Here is a 13,540-nt window from a genome sequence, read left to right on the forward strand (position 1 = left end):
CTATATAAGCAGAGTATCACATGAGCTGTCTGGCCGTAACATTGAAAGAAAACAGCATGCAAAGTTGGTAAAAGTGTTCGAAACGTTGGCGGAGTTACATGTATATTTAACCTAAGTCATTGGAATGCCAACCCCTCAGTTAAATTTCGAAAACATTAAGTAATTGTCTGGAAAATGCCAGATATATAAGCAGATTATCGCAACTGCAAACCGAAAATCAAAGACAAACTGCTTGCAAAGTTTTGAAAAACGATTGCAAAGTTTGTAGATTCGTTTGGGAATGTTACATATGATATTATATTGAAGGGTTCCATAGTCAAAAATTAGAAAACGTAAAACAATATTTCGTAAATTGCCGTTAAAGTAGCGAACTATTATTCGCAGCATGTAGAGGTCATAGGTCAATTCAAGAAGTTACTCGTACAAACGCTATCAGGTTTAAAACAGTGTCAAACATGAAATAGTCGCCAACTCGAGTATATTTCAAATTGCGTATCCAGTAGTTTTGGTAGGTGAAGAGACAAAGTATAAAGTCAAGCTCTATCGGGCATGGTTAGTTCTTGCATGGGAGACTGCCTGAGAAAACCAGCTAGGGAAATTTTTTTTGGTTTCATCACATACATATCAAACATATGAGACAACGTTCGTGCATCTTTTTTTCACTGTAATGTCAATTATTTTCATTAGAAAAACATGGAAATTTAGGCATGTTTTCAAGTTCATGAACATTTTTCCAATTTCTCTATTATTTTTGGAGATCAAGTTGGTGATGATGTCGGCACATAGTGGGGTTTGACCTTTTAACGTACCGTGAAAAATCGTACAAAGTGAACGCAAAGTTGTGCAAAGTGATTGGAAAGTTTGTAGATATATTTGTATGCTTGACCTAACTTGTTGGTATATAGAAACCCGCAGTTGTAAAGTAAAATAAATGAATAAAAGCGAGATGAAAACAGCCTATATAAGCAGAGTATCACATGAGCTGTCTGGCCGTAACAATGAAAGAAAACAGCATGCAAAGTTGGTAAAAGTGTTCGAAACTTTGGCGGAGTTACATGTATATTTAACCTAAGTCATTGGAATGCCAACCCCGTAGTTAAATTTCGAAAACATTAAGTAAAAGTCAAGAAAATGCCAGATATGTAAGCAGATTATGGCAACTGCAAACCGAAAATCGAAGACAAACTGCTTGCAAAGTTTTGAAAAACGATTGCAAAGTTTGTAGATTCGTTTGGGAATGTAACATATGATATTATATTGACGGGTTCCATAGTCAAAAGTTCGAAAATGTAAAACAATACTTTGTAAATTGCCGTTAAATTAGCGTACTATTATTCGCAGCATGTAGAGGTCATAGGTCAATGCAAGAAGTTACTCGTACAAACGCTATCAGGTTTAAAACAGTGTCAAACATGAAATAGTCGCCAACTCGAGTATATTTCAAAATGCGTAACCAGTAGTGTTGGTAGGTGAAGAGACAAAGTTTAAAGTCAAGCTCAATCGGGCATGGTTAGTTCTTGCATGGGAGACTGCCTGAGAAAACCAGCTAGGCAAATTTTTGTTTGTTTCATTACATACATATCAAACATATGAGACAACGTTCGTGCATCTTTTTTTCACTGTAATGTCAATTATTTTTAGTAGAAAAACATGGAAATTTAGGCATGTTTTCAAGTTCATGAACTTTTTTCCAATTTCTCTATTATTTTTTGAGATCAAGTTGGTGATGATGTCGGCACATAGTGGGGTTTGACCTATTAACGTACCGTGAAAAGTCGTACAAAGTGAACGCAAAGTTGTGCAAAGTGATTGGAAAGTTTGCAGATATATTTGTATGCTTGACCTAACTTGTTGGTATATAGAAACCCGCAGTTGTAAAGTCAAATAAATGAATAAAAGCGAGATGAAAACAGCCTATATAAGCCGAGTATCACATGAGCTGACTGGCCGTAAAAATGATAGAAAACAGCATGCAAAGTTGTTAAAAGTGTTCGAAACTTTGGCGGAGTTACATGTATATTTAACCTAAGTCATTGGAATGCCAACCCCGCAGTTAAATTTCGAAAACATTAAGTAAAAGTCAAGAAAATGCCAGATATATAAGCGGATTATGGCAACTGCAAACCGAAAATCGAAGACAACCTGCTTGCAAAGTTTTGAAAAACGATTGCAAAGTTTGTAGATTCGTTTGGGAATGTTACGTATGATATTATATTGACGGGTTCCATAATCAAAAGTTCGAAAACGTAAAACAATACTTTGTAAATTGCCGTTAAATTAGCGTACTATTATTCGCAGCATGTAGAGGTCATAGGTCAATTCAAGAAGTTACCCGTACAAACGCTATCAGGTTTAAAACAGTGTCAAACATGAAATAGTCGCCAGAACGAGTATATTTCAAATTGCGTAACCAGTAGTGTTGGTAGGTGAAGAGACAAAGATTAAAGTCAAGCTCAATCGGGCATGGTTAGTTCTTGCATGGGAGACTGCCTGAGAAAACCAGCTAGGGAAATTTTTGTTTGTTTCATCACATACATATCAAACATATGAGACAACGTTCGTGCAACTTTTTTTCACTGTAATGTCAATTATTTTTAGTAGAAAAACATGGAAATTTAGGCATGTTTTCAAGTTCATGAACTTTTTTCCAATTTCTCTATTATTTTTGGAGATCAAGTTGGTGATGATGTCGGCACATAGTAGGGTTTGACCTGTTAACGTACCGTGAAAAGTCGTACAAAGTGAACGCAAAGTTGTGCAAAGTGATTGGAAAGTTTGTAGATATATTTGTATGCTTGACCTAACTTGTTGGTATATAGAAACCCGCAGTTGTATAGTCAAATAAATGAATAAAAGCGAGATGAAAACAGCCTATATAAGCAGAGTATCACATGAGCTGACTGGCCGTAAAAATGATAGAAAACAGCATGCAAAGTTGTTAAAAGTGTTCGAAACTTTGGCGGAGTTACATGTATATTTAACCTAAGTCATTGGAATGCCAACCCCGTAGTTAAATTTCGAAAACATTAAGTAAAATTCAAGAAAATGCCAGATATGTAAGCAGATTATGGCAACTGCAAACCGAAAATCGAAGACAAACTGCTTGCAAAGTTTTGAAAAACGATTGCAAAGTTTGTAGATTCGTTTGGGAATGTTACATATGATATTATATTGACGGGTTCCATAGTCAAAAGTTTGAAAACGTAAAACAATACTTTGTAAATTGCCGTTAAATTAGCGTACTATTATTCGCAGCATGTAGAGGTCATAGGTCAATTCAAGAAGTTACTCGTACAAACGCTATCAGGTTTAAAACAGTGTCAAACATGAAATAGTCGCCAACTCGAGTATATTTCAAAATGCGTAACCAGTAGTGTTGGTAGGTGAAGAGACAAAGTTTAAAGTCAAGCTCAATCGGGCATGGTTAGTTCTTGCATGGGAGACTGCCTGAGAAAACCAGCTAGGCAAATTTTTGTTTGTTTCATTACATACATATCAAACATATGAGACAACGTTCGTGCATCTTTTTTTCACTGTAATGTCAATTATTTTTAGTAGAAAAACATGGAAATTTAGGCATGTTTTCAAGTTCATGAACTTTTTTCCAATTTCTCTATTAGTTTTTGAGATCAAGTTGGTGATGATGTCGGCACATAGTGGGGTTTGACCTGTTAACGTACCGTGAAAAGTCGTACAAAGTGAACGCAAAGTTGTGCAAAGTGATTGGAAAGTTTGTAGATATATTTGTATGCTTGACCTAACTTGTTGGTATATAGAAACCCGCAGTTGTAAAGTCAAATAAATGAATAAAAGCGAGATGAAAACAGCCTATATAAGCCGAGTATCACATGAGCTGACTGGCCGTAAAAATGATAGAAAACAGCATGCAAAGTTGTTAAAAGTGTTCGAAACTTTGGCGGAGTTACATGTATATTTAACCTAAGTCATTGGAATGCCAACCCCGCAGTTAAATTTCGAAAACATTAAGTAAAAGTCAAGAAAATGCCAGATATATAAGCGGATTATGGCAACTGCAAACCGAAAATCGAAGACAACCTGCTTGCAAAGTTTTGAAAAACGATTGCAAAGTTTGTAGATTCGTTTGGGAATGTTACATATGATATTATATTGACGGGTTCCATAATCAAAAGTTCGAAAACGTAAAACAATACTTTGTAAATTGCCGTTAAATTAGCGTACTATTATTCGCAGCATGTAGAGGTCATAGGTCAATTCAAGAAGTTACCCGTACAAACGCTATCAGGTTTAAAACAGTGTCAAACATGAAATAGTCGCCAGAACGAGTATATTTCAAATTGCGTAACCAGTAGTGTTGGTAGGTGAAGAGACAAAGTTTAAAGTCAAGCTCAATCGGGCATGGTTAGTTCTTGCATGGGAGACTGCCTGAGAAAACCAGCTAGGGAAATTTTTGTTTGTTTCATCACATACATATCAAACATATGAGACAACGTTCGCGCATCTTTTTTTCACTGTAATGTCAATTATTTTTAGTAGAAAAACATGGAAATTTAGGCATGTTTTCAAGTTCATGAACTTTTTTCCAATTTCTCTATTATTTTTGGAGATCAAGTTGGTGATGATGTCGGCACATAGTAGGGTTTGACCTGTTAACGTACCGTGAAAAGTCGTACAAAGTGAACGCAAAGTTGTGCAAAGTGATTGGAAAGTTTGTAGATATATTTGTATGCTTGACCTAACTTGTTGGTATATAGAAACCCGCAGTTGTAAAGTCAAATAAATGAATAAAAGCGAGATGAAAACAGCCTATATAAGCAGAGTATCACATGAGCTGACTGGCCGTAAAAATGATAGAAAACAGCATGCAAAGTTGTTAAAAGTGTTCGAAACTTTGGCGGAGTTACATGTATATTTAACCTAAGTCATTGGAATGCCAACCCCGTAGTTAAATTTCGAAAACATTAAGTAAAAGTCAAGAAAATGCCAGATATGTAAGCAGATTATGGCAACTGCAAACCGAAAATCGAAGACAAACTGCTTGCAAAGTTTTGAAAAACGATTGCAAAGTTTGTAGATTCGTTTGGGAATGTAACATATGATATTATATTGACGGGTTCCATAGTCAAAAGTTCGAAAATGTAAAACAATACTTTGTAAATTGCCGTTAAATTAGCGTACTATTATTCGCAGCATGTAGAGGTCATAGGTCAATTCAAGAAGTTACTCGTACAAACGCTATCAGGTTTAAAACAGTGTCAAACATGAAATAGTCGCCAACTCGAGTATATTTCAAAATGCGTAACCAGTAGTGTTGGTAGGTGAAGAGACAAAGTTTAAAGTCAAGCTCAATCGGGCATGGTTAGTTCTTGCATGGGAGACTGCCTGAGAAAACCAGCTAGGCAAATTTTTGTTTGTTTCATTACATACATATCAAACATATGAGACAACGTTCGTGCATCTTTTTTTCACTGTAATGTCAATTATTTTTAGTAGAAAAACATGGAAATTTAGGCATGTTTTCAAGTTCATGAACTTTTTTCCAATTTCTCTATTATTTTTTGAGATCAAGTTGGTGATGATGTCGGCACATAGTGGGGTTTGACCTGTTAACGTACCGTGAAAAGTCGTACAAAGTGAACGCAAAGTTGTGCAAAGTGATTGGAAAGTTTGTAGATATATTTGTATGCTTGACCTAACTTGTTGGTATATAGAAACCCGCAGTTGTAAAGTCAAATAAATGAATAAAAGCAAGATGAAAACAGCCTATATAAGCCGAGTATCACATGAGCTGACTGGCCGTAAAAATGATAGAAAACAGCATGCAAAGTTGTTAAAAGTGTTCGAAACTTTGGCGGAGTTACATGTATATTTAACCTAAGTCATTGGAATGCCAACCCCGCAGTTAAATTTCGAAAACATTAAGTAAAAGTCAAGAAAATGCCAGATATATAAGCGGATTATGGCAACTGCAAACCGAAAATCGAAGACAACCTGCTTGCAAAGTTTTGAAAAACGATTGCAAAGTTTGTAGATTCGTTTGGGAATGTTACATATGATATTATATTGACGGGTTCCATAATCAAAAGTTCGAAAACGTAAAACAATACTTTGTAAATTGCCGTTAAATTAGCGTACTATTATTCGCAGCATGTAGAGGTCATAGGTCAATTCAAGAAGTTACCCGTACAAACGCTATCAGGTTTAAAACAGTGTCAAACATGAAATAGTCGCCAGAACGAGTATATTTCAAATTGCGTAACCAGTAGTGTTGGTAGGTGAAGAGACAAAGTTTAAAGTCAAGCTCAATCGGGCATGGTTAGTTCTTGCATGGGAGACTGCCTGAGAAAACCAGCTAGGGAAATTTTTGTTTGTTTCATCACATTCATATCAAACATATGAGACAACGTTCGTGCATCTTTTTTTCACTGTAATGTCAATTATTTTTAGTAGAAAAACATGGAAATTTAGGCATGTTTTCAAGTTCATGAACTTTTTTCCAATTTCTCTATTATTTTTGGAGATCAAGTTGGTGATGATGTCGGCACATAGTAGGGTTTGACCTGTTAACGTACCGTGAAAAGTCGTACAAAGTGAACGCAAAGTTGTGCAAAGTGATTGGAAAGTTTGTAGATATATTTGTATGCTTGACCTAACTTGTTGGTATATAGAAACCCGCAGTTGTAAAGTCAAATAAATGAATAAAAGCGAGATGAAAACAGCCTATATAAGCAGAGTATCACATGAGCTGACTGGCCGTAAAAATGATAGAAAACAGCATGCAAAGTTGTTAAAAGTGTTCGAAACTTTGGCGGAGTTACATGTATATTTAACCTAAGTCATTGGAATGCCAACCCCGCAGTTAAATTTCGAAAACATTAAGTAAAAGTCAAGAAAATGCCAGATATATAAGCGAATTATGGCAACTGCAAACCGAAAATCGAAGACAAACTGCTTGCAAAGTTTTGAAAAACGATTGCAAAGTTTGTAGATTCGTTTGGGAATGTTACATATGATATTATATTGACGGGTTCCATAATCAAAAGTTCGAAAACGTAAAACAATACTTTGTAAATTGCCGTTAAATTAGCGTACTATTATTCGCAGCATGTAGAGGTCATATGTCAATTCAAGAAGTTACCCGTACAAACGCTATCAGGTTTAAAACAGTGTCAAACATGAAATAGTCGCCAGAACGAGTATATTTCAAATTGCGTAACCAGTAGTGTTGGTAGGTGAAGAGACAAAGTTTAAAGTCAAGCTCAATCGGGCATGGTTAGTTCTTGCATGGGAGACTGCCTGAGAAAACCAGCTAGGGAAATTTTTGTTTGTTTCATCACATACATATCAAACATGTGAGACAACGTTCGTGCATCTTTTTTTCACTGTAATGTCAATTATTTTTAGTAGAAAAACATGGAAATTTAGGCATGTTTTCAAGTTCATGAACTTTTTTCCAATTTCTCTATTATTTTTGGAGATCAAGTTGGTGATGATGTCGGCACATAGTAGGGTTTGACCTGTTATCGTACCGTGAAAAGTCGTACAAAGTGAACGCAAAGTTGTGCAAAGTGATTGGAAAATTTGTAGATATATTTGTGTGCTTGACCTAACTTGTTGGCATATAGAAACCCGCAGTTGTAAAGTCAAATAAATGAATAAAAGCGAGATGAAAACAGCCTATATAAGCAGAGTATCACATGAGCTGACTGGCCGTAAAAATGATAGAAAACAGCATGCAAAGTTGGTAAAAGTGTTCGAAACGTTGGCGGAGTTACATGTATATTTAACCTAAGCCAATGGAATGCCAACCCCGCAGTTAAATGTCGAAAACATTAAGTAATTGTCTGGAAAATGCCCGATATATTAGCAGATTATGGCAACTGCAAACCGCAAATCGAAGACAAACTGCTTGCAAAGTTTTGAAAAACGATTGCAAAGTTTGTAGATTCGTTTGGGAATGTTACATATGATATTATATTGACGGGTTCCATAGTCAAAAGGTCGAAAACGTAAAACTATATTTTGTAAATTGCCGTTAAATTAGCGTACTATTATTCGCAGCATGAAGAGGTCATAGGTCAATTCAAGAAGTTACTCGTACAAACGCTATCAGGTTTAAAACAGTGTCAAACACGAAATAGTCGCCAGATCGAGTATATTTCAAATTGCATAACCAGTAGTGTTGGTAGGTGAAGAGACAAAGTTTAAAGTCAAGCTCAATCGGGCATGGTTAGTTCTTGCATGGGAGACTGCCTGAGAAAACCACCTAGGGAAATTTTTGTTGGTTTCATTACATACATATCAAACATATGAGACAACGTTCGTGCATTTTTTTTTCACTGTAATGTCAATTATTTTTAGTAGAAAAACATGGAAATTTAGGCATGTTTTCAAGTTCATGAACTTTTTTCCAATTTCTCTATTATTTTTGGAGATCAAGTTGGTGATGATGTCGGCACATAGTAGGGTTTGACCTGTTAACGTACCGTGAAAAGTCGTACAAAGTGAACGCAAAGTTGTGCAAAGTGATTGGAAAGTTTGTAGATATATTTGTATGCTTGACCTAACTTGTTGGCATATAGAAACCCGCAGTTGTAAAATCAAATAAATGAATAAAAGCGAGATGAAAACAGCCTATATAAGCAGAGTATCACATGAGCTGACTGGCCGTAAAAATGATAGAAAACAGCATGCAAAGTTGGTAAAAGTGTTCGAAACGTTGGCGGAGTTACATGTATATTTAACCTAAGCCAATAGAATGCCAACTCCGCAGTTAAATGTCGAAAACATTAAGTAATTGTCTGGAAAATGCCCGATATATTAGCAGATTATGGCAACTGCAAACCGCAAATCGAAGACAAACTTCTTGCAAAGTTTTGAAAAACGATTGCAAAGTTTGTAGATTCGTTTGGGAATGTTACATATGATATTATATTGACGGGTTCCATAGTCAAAAGTTCGAAAACGTAAAACTATATTTTGTAAATTGCCGTTAAATTAGCGTACTATTATTCGCAGCATGTAGAGGTCATAGGTCAATTCAAGAAGTTACTCGTACAAACGCTATCAGGTTTAAAACAGTGTCAAACACGAAATAGTCGCCAGATCGAGTATATTTCAAATTGCATAACCAGTAGTGTTGGTAGGTGAAGAGACAAAGTTTAAAGTCAAGCTCAATCGGGCATGGTTAGTTCTTGCATGGGAGACTGCCTGAGAAAACCACCTAGGGAAATTTTTGTTGGTTTCATTACATACATATCAAACATATGAGACAACGTTCGTGCATTTTTTTTTCACTGTAATGTCAATTATTTTTAGTAGAAAAACATGGAAATTTAGGCATGTTTTCAAGTTCATGTACATTTTTCCAATTTCTCTATTATTTTTGGAGATCAAGTTGGTGATGATGTCGGCACATAGTGGGGTTTGACCTGTTAACGTACCGTGAAAAGTCATACAAAGTGAACGCAAAGTTGTGCAAAGTGATTGGAAAGTTTGTAGATATATTTGTATGCTTGACCTAACTTGTTGGTATATAGAAACCCGCAGTTGTAAAGTCAAATAAATGAATAAAAGCGAGATGAAAACAGCCTATATAAGCAGAGTATCACATGAGCTGACTGGCCGTAAAAATGATAGAAAACAGCATGCAAAGTTGTTAAAAGTGTTCGAAACTTTGGCGGAGTTACATGTATATTTAACCTAAGTCATTGGAATGCCAACCCCGCAGTTAAATTTCGAAAACATTAAGTAAAAGTCAAGAAAATGCCAGATATATAAGCGGATTATGGCAACTGCAAACCGAAAATCGAAGACAAACTGCTTGCAAAGTTTTGAAAAACGATTGCAAAGTTTGTAGATTCGTTTGGGAATGTTACATATGATATTATATTGACGGGTTCCATAGTCAAAAGTTCGAAAACGTTAAACAATACTTTGTAAATTGCCGTTAAATTAGCGTACTATTATTCACAGCATGTAGAGGTCATAGGTCAATTCAAGAAGTTACCCGTACAAACGCTATCAGGTTTAAAACAGTGTCAAACATGAAATAGTCGCCAGAACGAGTATATTTCAAATTGCGTAACCAGTAGTGTTGGTAGGTGAAGAGACAAAGTTTAAAGTCAAGCTCAATCGGGCATGGTTAGTTCTTGCATGGGAGACTGCCTGAGAAAACCAGCTAGGGAAATTTTTGTTTGTTTCATCACATACATATCAAACATATGAGACAACGTTCGTGCATCTTTTTTTCACTGTAATGTCAATTATTTTTAGTGGAAAAACATGGAAATTTTGGCATGTTTTTAAGTTCATGAACTTTTTTCCAATTTCTCTATTATTTTTGGAGATCAAGTTGGTGATGATGTCGGCACATAGTAGGGTTTGACCTGTTAACGTACCGTGAAAAGTCGTACAAAGTGAACGCAAAGTTGTGCAAAGTGATTGGATAGTTTGTAGATGTATCTGTATGCTTGACCTAACTTGTTGGCATATAGAAACCCGCAGTTGTAAAGTCAAATAAATGAATAAAAGCGAGATGAAAACAGCCTATATAAGCAGAGTATCACATGAGCTGACTGGCCGTAAAAATGATAGAAAACAGCATGCAAATTTGTTAAAAGTGTTCGAAACTTTGGCGGAGTTACATGTATATTTAACCTAAGTCATTGGAATGCCAACCCCGCAGTTAAATTTCGAAAACATTAAGTAAAAGTCAAGAAAATGCCAGATATATAAGCGGATTATGGCAACTGCAAACCGAAAATCGAAGACAAACTGCTTGCAAAGTTTTGAAAAACGATTGCAAAGTTTGTAGATTCGTTTGGGAATGTTACATATGATATTATATTGACGGGTTCCATAGTCAAAAGTTCGAAAACGTAAAACAATACTTTGTAAATTGCCGTTAAATTAGCGTACTATTATTCACAGCATGTAGAGGTCATAGGTCAATTCAAGAAGTTACCCGTACAAACGCTATCAGGTTTAAAACAGTGTCAAACATGAAATAGTCGCCAAAACGAGTATATTTCAAATTGCGTAAACAGTAGTGTTGGTAGGTGAAGAGACAAAGTTTAAAGTCAAGCTCAATTGGGCATGGTTAGTTCTTGCATGGGAGACTGCCTGAGAAAACCAGCTAGGGAAATTTTTGTTTGTTTCATCACATAAATATCAAACATATGAGACAACGTTCGTGCATCTTTTTTTCACTGTAATGTCAATTATTTTTAGTGGAAAAACATGGAAATTTAGGCATGTTTTTATGTTCATGAACTTTTTTCCAATTTCTCTATTATTTTTGGTGATCAAGTTGGTGATGATGTCGGCACATAGTAGGGTTTGACCTGTTAACGTACCGTGAAAAGTCGTACAAAGTGATCGCAAAGTTGTGCAAAGTGATTGGATAGTTTGTAGATGTATTTGTATGCTTGACCTAACTTGTTGGCATATAGAAACCCGCAGTTGTAAAGTCAAATAAATGAATAAAAGCGAGATGAAAACAGCCTATATAAGCAGAGTATCACATGAGCTGACTGGCCGTAAAAATGATATAAAACAGCATGCAAAGTTGATAAAAGTGTTCGAAACGTTGGCGGAGTTACATGTATATTTAACCTAAGCCATTGGAATGCCTACCCCGCAGTTAAATGTCGAAAACATTAAGTAATTGTCTGGAAAATGCCCGATATATTAGCAGATTATGGCAACTGCAAACCGCAAATCGAAGACAAACTGCTTGCAAAGTTTTGAAAAACGATTGCAAAGTTTGTAGATTCGTTTGGGAATGTTACATATGATATTATATTGACGGGTTCCATAGTCAAAAGTTCGAAAACGTAAAACTATATTTTGTAAATTGCCGTTAAATTAGCGTACTATTATTCGCAGCATGTAGAGGTCATAGGTCAATTCAAGAAGTTACTCGTACAAACGCTATCAGGTTTAAAACAGTGTCAAACATGAAATAGTCGCCAACTCGAGTATATTTCAAATTGCGTAACCAGTCATGTTGGTAGGTGAAGAGACAAAGTTTAAAGTCAAGCTCTATCGGGCATGGTTAGTTCTTGCATGGGAGACTGCCTGAGAAAACCAGCTAGGGAAATTTTTTTTGGTTTCATCACATACATATCAAACATATGTGACAACGTTCGTGCATCTTTTTTTCACTGTAATGTCAATTATTTTTAGTAGAAAAACATGGACATTTAGGCATGTTTTCAAGTTCATGAACATTTTTCCAATTTCTCTATTATTTTTGGAGATCAAGTTGGTGATGATGTCGGCACATAGTGGGGTTTGACCTGTTAACGTACCGTGAAAAGTCATACAAAGTGAACGCAAATTTGTGCAAAGTGATTGGAAAGTTTGTAGATATATTTGTATGCATGACCTAACTTGTTGGTATATAGAAACCCGCAGTTGTAAAGTCAAATAAATGAATAAAAGCGAGATGAAAACAGCCTATATAAGCAGAGTATCACATGAGCTGACTGGCCGTAAAAATGATAGAAAACAGCATGCAAAGTTGTTAAAAGTGTTCGAAACTTTGGCGGAGTTACATGTATATTTAACCTAAGTCATTGGAATGCCAACCCCGCAGTTAAATTTCGAAAACATTAAGTAAAAGTCAAGAAAATGCCAGATATATAAGCGGATTATGGCAACTGCAAACCGAAAATCGAAGACAAACTGCTTGCAAAGTTTTGAAAAACGATTGCAAAGTTTGTAGATTCGTTTGGGAATGTTACATATGATATTATATTGACGGGTTCCATAATCAAAAGTTCGAAAACGTAAAACAATACTTTGTAAATTGCCGTTAAATTAGCGTACTATTATTCGCAGCATGTAGAGGTCATAGGTCAATTCAAGAAGTTACCCGTACAAACGCTATCAGGTTTAAAACAGTGTCAAACATGAAATAGTCGCCAGAACGAGTATATTTCAAATTGCGTAACCAGTAGTGTTGGTAGGTGAAGAGACAAAGTTTAAAGTCAAGCTCAATCGGGCATGGTTAGTTCTTGCATGGGAGACTGCCTGAGAAAACCAGCTAGGGAAATTTTTGTTTGTTTCATCACATACATATCAAACATATGAGACAACGTTCGTGCATCTTTTTTTCACTGTAATGTCAATTATTTTTAGTAGAAAAACATGGAAATTTAGGCATGTTTTCAAGTTCATGAACTTTTTTCCAATTTCTCTATTATTTTTGGAGATCAAGTTGGTGATGATGTCGGCACATAGTAGGGTTTGACCTGTTAACGTACCGTGAAAAGTCGTACAAAGTGAACGCAAAGTTGTGCAAAGTGATTGGAAAGTTTGTAGATATATTTGTATGCTTGACCTAACTTGTTGGCATATAGAAACCCGCAGTTGTAAAGTCAAATAAATGAATAAAAGCGAGATGAAAACAGCCTATATAAGCAGAGTATCACATGAGCTGACTGGCCGTAAAAATGATAGAAAACAGCATGCAAAGTTGGTAAAAGTGTTCGAAACGTTGGCGGAGTTACATGTATATTTAACCTAAGCCAATGGAATGCCAACCCCGCAGTTA

This window comes from Saccoglossus kowalevskii, chromosome 3 (assembly GCF_978046115.1).
Source record: "Saccoglossus kowalevskii chromosome 3, keSacKowa6.1, whole genome shotgun sequence".
NCBI lineage: Eukaryota > Metazoa > Hemichordata > Enteropneusta > Harrimaniidae > Saccoglossus > Saccoglossus kowalevskii.